The sequence below is a fragment of the Clupea harengus genome, unplaced genomic scaffold (assembly GCF_900700415.2).
Source record: "Clupea harengus unplaced genomic scaffold, Ch_v2.0.2, whole genome shotgun sequence".
Lineage (NCBI taxonomy): Eukaryota > Metazoa > Chordata > Actinopteri > Clupeiformes > Clupeidae > Clupea > Clupea harengus.
The window spans coordinates 120001-127615 of NW_024879584.1; positions in this window are offsets into that span (position 1 = coordinate 120001).

The window sequence follows — 7615 nt, forward strand, 5'->3', positions numbered from 1 at the left end:
AATGAAAAATTAGTACAAAAACTGAAATACAGCCCTGTATAATCCACAAATATATTTTGTTAATTTACTAGAGGGTGTTTTAGCTGGTTTAAAACATATAAATCAAGAGACTGAAAAAGGCTAAATATCATAATATACTCAGAGCAACAGGTAAGTACCCCCATACTCGTATTGTCTCATCTCTTGATAATAGACACATGAAGTTATATTGACTTATACAGATCTCCTGATTTTAAGATAACAGCGAAATGTAACAACTTTCTTTTTGATGAAACTTGAATTTTTTATAACCTGTGCAGATCTGTTGATTAATTCATATTCAATTTCCATATTATGAATCAAGGTGACTTCACCAATAGACTTAAACAGTTCACAAAGCACAAACACCTCAACAGTGGATGCCCTCGTACATGTACTTTTATTAAATAGACTGGATGTTATGTTTTTAGAGAAAGGAAGAAAATTAGATGACGTGTTTCTTTATTATTTGGATAATAGATATTTTGTCATTACATTGCTACTGCAATGATGGACAGATTGGTTGGACAACAACAATAGAATACAATATAATTACATTCAACCACTGTGTGTAGGCTATAGTTGAACAGGTGTTATTATTTGCAGTTGTTCTATTTGAATCCTTCCTGATGACTTCAGAATGTGGTCAACTCTGCTATCTAGAGGCGATTTAACGCTACTCTTCTTTTTTTAAGATGGAACGGAGGATTGGGATAAGTAGGTCTCACTGCAAATATATAACTGACTTCAGCAAAGGGCTGCTGAGAATCCATCGATAACCCCTATAGGCCTACATTAACATTTTAGAGAATAATTACGTTTAACCTTCAACAAGGATACACTTGAAAAGTATCGATATCGTTATATATGTGTTAAGGTAAACACCCAAAGCTCTTCATATCATTCCAAATGCTGAATTCTATAGTTTCAGACAAATTGTAAAAAGAGAATTAAATAGCAATATATATAGGGAAATAGACATGAGACCCTTTGCATTATGGAATCAATAGGATAATCACAATGAATACCGGTAATTTATTAATCTCTTACCATTTTCATAACGTATGGTCTGCCTAGACAAATTTGGAGTTTTATTGTTTTCAGTTTTTGCAGTTTTATAAGCTACTTCAGACATACAGCAACGTATAACAATCTATTAAGCTTCAACATATAGTCAGTAGTCTATACTGACAAGATGTTGTTTCATAGTCTGCTTCTTGTACTTCATGACATTTAACATTAATGCAAAACGGCCAGGAGGTGTCATTGTTATATTAGTTTCCAGCGCAATTATTTCAATTACTTTGCATGTAATGTCCAGCTCAGGGAAAGATTATTAACTTCTATTTAACAAAATAACTTAGAGTTTGTTTTGAGTTTTACTTGCTTGTTTTTTCTGAAATCCATTTCCTTGAAGCTCAGATACTCACTTTAGAGAACAAGTGTCAAGGCAAAGTAACTGATCTCGTGAATATGTAACTCTTTCCTCCCCACTTATATCGCCGTGGTACAGCTAAAATCTATGGAATCAAGGAAGTTGTGTTTATTTTGCATGTGTGTGCACATTTATTTGAATATGTGTTTTTATTAAAAGTTGTTTGTGAAAACATATACATGTGCATGTCAGTCTTTTATCAATCTACTAGACTCTGAAGGAGCTTGCACACTGCCCTGACAAATGCCAACATTCTCCAACAAACGCCAACATTCTAAAGTTGGCAGTTGTTGGCAGTTGTTGGTACCTGGCAGGTGACTGTCTTTAGAATGTCCAGTAAACCAACTGCCAGCTCCACACTGCTCAGACTTTTTCCAACTAGCTACTTACTTTTTCAATTGTGTGTCGTAATATCATTTTAAGATGAATGAGGTTGATACCTTACTAAATGTAGCCAGAGTCATGTTGGTCTACCTGGCCTACAAAGTTTCAAGGAGGATTCATGAGAGACAACAACCTAGACAGATGAGGAGGAGACTATGGTGTAAACCCTGGATACTGCATCGTGCGGAGCAGGGAGCTGTAGAACATACGTCTATGTTCATCTTGTTTAAGTAATGTTCAGTTTGAATTCCTATAACTAGGCACTGCGCATGCGTATAGTCAGAGTGAATAATGAATATGAATGACGAGCATGACCCACGTTGCCTGTAATGTCTTCACAAGTTCCCGAGTAAAGAAACTAATTATACGGAATCCTGGAATACCTCTAATGTAAAACATCTCCTCAACAGGAAAAAGAGGGCTTTCAAAGAGGGGGACCAGGCAGAGCGGAAGCGCGTACAGGGAGAGCTTAAGACCATGCTGAGAGAGGCAAAGGACACATACAGAAGGAAGGTGGAGCAGAAGCTGCAGGAGAACAACATGAGAGAGGTGTGGGATGGCATGAAAACCATCACAGGCTGCAAGAAGAGCAGCAGCACTGTTGAGGGGGATGTGGTGAGAGCAAACCAGTTTAACCAGTTTTACAACAGGTTTGACAACTGACAATTGAAGCTATTCTGAATATGTCATAGAAACTATTCTTCCTGTTATGAAATATGAACTCATTCTCTCCCTCTCTACCAATTCAAGTAAAATCACTTTACGTTCCCGACGTTTGCTGTATACAAATTACCTGTTAATCAGACCTGTCCATAATTTTAAAATGTTATGGAAGGACTCAACAGAACTTCTGAATTTATATTTACATTTGAATAATATTGTTATGCAAGGTGGCCCCCAACACCCCCCGTCCCTGTCCCTCTGTCTTTCTCTTCTGTACATAACACAAATAAACACACCTAAGGAGGAGACAATAGAGGTACACACACAGGATGAGAACAGACACACACACACCACCGGAGGAGATAAACACAACAGACACACACACACCATGGGAGGAGATAAACACAACAGACACTGTGGAAAGGTGAATTCCCCTTTCCACCATGCCCAGTAAAAGGGAGTTTACTAACGTTGCCCTGCAAGTGCGGGAGAAAGAGACTTTAATCTTGTTGACCGCAAGAGCAGGAGAGAGAGACATTGAACGCAGGCACACACACACACACACGCCTAGTCATGTCTGTCGCTAAGCTACCCATTCCATGCAGCTGTGTGCATGGTTGGCTGTGAGAGTTTGGCACGAGTTCAGACGCGAACGCCATTGTGTGTTTGCATTACCGCAGTATAAATAGAAAACATAATTCACCATTGTACTCGCTCACCTGTTTATTATCATTACATCCATTATCATGTCATATCACCTTTACTCTCTGTTTCAGCATACAACCCCATTTAATTCACTCACATACAGATACTCACAGTCTCACCCAGCACTACAATTCTGCTGCTTGTTTGTGGAAGCGCGCGCTGCTAGGGAGCGGTATTTCTCCACGTCCCACAGGGGAGGGAGAAGGAAAGGAGGAGGTAAATAAAGTACATCAGCACAAAGTGGTAGAATGACTAAATGTGTCACATAAGGAGACCAATTAATCACCTTCATCATACCAATGTCAAGTAAAGGTTTAAGTTAAGAAGATATCAAAATATCAGTGTTTCCTTTTTGATGAAGCACTTCACATTAGCCTTGGTAAAGCTGTTATGATACCATGCTAGTGCTTTCCTATTGTTGCTTTTTGGTAATAAAATAATAATAATAATAATAAAACTTTATTTATATAGCACCTTTCATGCAAAAGAATGCAGCTCAAAGTGCTTTACAGCAAATACATAATATGCATAAAAAAATTACATGCACATAAAAATAGACATCAGGGAAGCCAGCTCGCTTAACATCTTTAAAAGAAAACTAAAAACGTACCTCTTCACATTAGCCTTTAACTAGCTACCACTTCGCACTATATATATATATAAATACTTTTAATTTAATTTAAATCTCTACTGGTGATATTAAGGGGTTGGATTAAATATATCTCTATAATTATAATTATAATTTTATTTTTTTTGCACTATATCTTTGTTATGTTTCTTTGATGTCTATTTTTATGTGCATGTAATTTCTTTGTGCATATTATGTATTTGCTGTAAAGCACTTTGAGCTGCATTCTTTTGCATGAAAGGTGCTACATAAATAAAGTTTTATTATTATTATTATTTATCAAAGAAACATAACTCAGATATAGTGCAAAAAATTAAATAATAATTATAATTCAAATTATAAAATTGAATACATAAAATGCATAGCATAAGATAGAAAATAAAACTGCAGAGATATATTTAATCTAACCTCTTAATATAACAAGTAGAGCTTGAAATTAAATTAAATTAAAAGTATTTATATATATATAGTCCGAGTTAAATATATAGCTAGTTAAAGGCTAATGTGAAGAGGTAAGTTTTTAGTTTTCTTTTAAAGATGTTAAGCGAGCTGGCTTCCCTGATGTCTATAGGCAGTATGTTCCATAGCACTGGGGCATAATTGACAAATGCTGCATCCCCGATTTCCTTACGGCTGTTGCTGGGAACCTCCAATAAACCAGCATTCGATGATCGCAGTGTTCTTGAGGGCAAGTATTTGACTAGGGAGTTTGCAATGTAACTTGGTCCTAGCCCATTAAGGGCTTTGTATATTAGGAGAAGGACCTTAAAGTCAATTCTAAAAGTTACTGGAAGCCAGTGCAGAGCAGCTAAAACTGGACTAATGTGCTCTCTCCTCTTGGTTCTGGTTAATAGACCCTCTCAGTTGTTTTTTTTGGGAGGCCAGTAGGGATTGTATTACAATATTCAAGACGGCTTGAAATAAAGGCATGAATCAGTTTTTCAGCATCTTTTTGATTTATAAATGGCAGGACTTTAGCTATGTTTTTAAGGTGGAAAAATTAGACTTGAGGCTTAAATCTGAATCTAAAATAACACCAAGACTTGTAACCTCCGATTTAATCAAGGGAGTTAATTTCCCCAGATTATTAAACAGCATTTCTCTTTTTGTTTTAGGGCCGACTAGTAGGATGTCAGTTTTGTCCTCGTTTAACTTTAAGAAATTATTGCTCATCCACTTATTTATCGCCAAAAGACAGGTAGTAATGGAGTTTATTGCTGCAGCATCATTTGGCTCAGCAGAGATGTACAGTTGCGTGTCATCAGCATAACTATGGAAACATACATTGTGTTCTCTAATGATGTCCCCAAGTGGCAGCATGTACAGTGAGAATAATAATGAACCAAGGCAGCTCCCTTGTGCAACCCCAAAGCAGATGTCATGTTTCTTAGACACATGATCTCCAAGCCTGACATAAAACTTTCTCCCTTTGATGTATGTTCTGAACCAGTTTAATACAGAGTCAGAAAGCCCAACTAACTTTTCAAGACGATGAATTAGGATGTCATGATCAATAGTATCAAATGCTGCACTTAGGTCTAAGAGGACCAGGATTGAGACCTTATTTGCATCCAAATTTAGTCTGAGGTCGCTGATTACTTTAGTAAGAGCAGTTTCAGTGCTGTGGCATGTTCTAAAGCCTGATTGAAATTTCTCCAGGATATTGTTTTCTTTGAGAAAGGAGTTTATTTGCACTGAAACTATCTTTTCAAGTACTTTACTAATGAATGGAAGATTGGAAATCGGCCTATAGTTGAGCAGTGCATTACCATCTAGGTTGGGTTTTTTTAGTAAGGGTTTTACAACAGCTGTTTTGAAGGCATCTGGGAAGATGCCAGTTTGAAGACATGTATTTATAATCTTCAGGACATGACTTGAAACACTGTCGAAGACCTGCTTAAAAAATGCTGTAGGTACAGGGTCAATACATGAGGTGGAGGAATTGCACTCAGTGACAGTCTTACAAAGATCCACCAATGTGATGCAGGTGAAATTTCCCATGGTTGCAACTTTTTTACAGTGTGTTCTGAGGCCATCTGCGTTTACATCAGAAATAATACTGGCTCTAATTGAAGTTATCTTGTTATAAGCAAGATCTCATTCGATGATTCATTCCATTAAGCCTATTGCCAGCAGGCACATTTAAATAAATATGATCTGATTGATTGGGCTAATGAGGCACTTAAAATTGGCCTATACATTTTCCCAACACTTATGCATTTAACTTGTCGGCGATATTTTGCCATGCTTCTTGTCTTGCTCTCGCAGCGGTGGCGGTGTTGGATTTTGCCATGATTAAGGTCTTGTATTCTTCATAAGCATTCATGATTATCTCCTGCTCGCCAGCGGAGAAAAAACAGGCTCTATCTTTGAGTTTAGTAGCCATTGTACCGTTTGAAAATCATGGTTTTGGTGAACGCTTCCCCCTTTTGAAGTAGGACTGGCACGTGCAATTACCCTGATAACTGAAGTCTGGTTCAAATTAACGACATTGTTTGAGCGCGGATCAGCCTTGGAGGAACCAAGATAGCCTGTCTTCAATGATCGCGTTCATTTAAGCTGGCTAAAAGGACATTTGATCGACTTAGTTGAACCACGTACGAGAAATAGGGCCCTGGCCTGAAAAGGTCCCTGGCCTGTTCACTCAAAGCTGTTTAAGATGTCTTCTTTTTACTAGGGGAAAACTACTGTGGGATATTTTTTATGCAGTAACCTAGCCATAGACATGATTCACTGATTTTAAAGTCAGCACTGAAGTCACGACACACAGGGGCGTAACTATAGGAGGTGCAGCAGGTGCGGCTGCACCTGGGCCCGTGAGGTGTCGGGCCCGTAGCCAGGCCCAAAGATATACACGCGTCGCCCGACGGGCCCCCCCTACAAGTACGGCGCTCGACTGGCCCACCAGTCAATACAGCGTCACATTTTCTCGATACTTATGTTCAAATACGCGCTGTTTTTAAACTGACGGCAGTGTCAAATGCTATATATACACTTGAAAAAGCAAACTTATCTCAGTCATGGTTGTTATTATTTTTTGGGGAAAAGTAGCAATTTATAACAAAATCATATGCTTATCCTACATACACTATAGAAACTATCAAAAAACTATTCAATGAAATGAATAAGTTCTTATTTTTTTTGGTATTTTTGTGATTAGCAATGATGATTGCTGGGTAATATGTATGTTGTTGTCCAATGTCAAGTCTCTATTTGATCATGTGACAATACAATACGCTAGTTAAACCAATTCGAAGGTCTGATAACCTAGTTCATTGAGCTCAGCACAACTTTACTCGTAACAATGCCTTTTAAGCACAAGAGTGGAAGTAGAAAAGGGCAAGAGAAAAAAAAACAGGAGGAGAAGGCGGCAAAGCTGCCTAAATTAGATTATTTTGGCTTTTTTAGCCCGTCAACTAGTCGCCAGCCCACGGAGTCAGCAGTGCAGCAGTTCAGCTGGGATCAGCATTGCTGCTTCTGCCCTCAGTGGTGTGTCAGCAACCATGCAACAGGTAACCTATGGCTATTGTGATAGATATACATTTCAAGACAAGTTATAGCCTACATACATTATGGTAGGGCAGGATTACTAGGCTACAAGTTGGGTAAATAGTGGTCACTATTATTATTACTTTCTAACAATTTTTGCGCTAAGAAATGTTCCTGCTGAGAGTCAAACAAGACTTAGTTCATTGTGTACACACCTATCGCTTCTGAAATATGTATGGTTGATTAGTTAAACACTTTATATCGATAGCAAACACCTTTGATTAGCGTTTTTT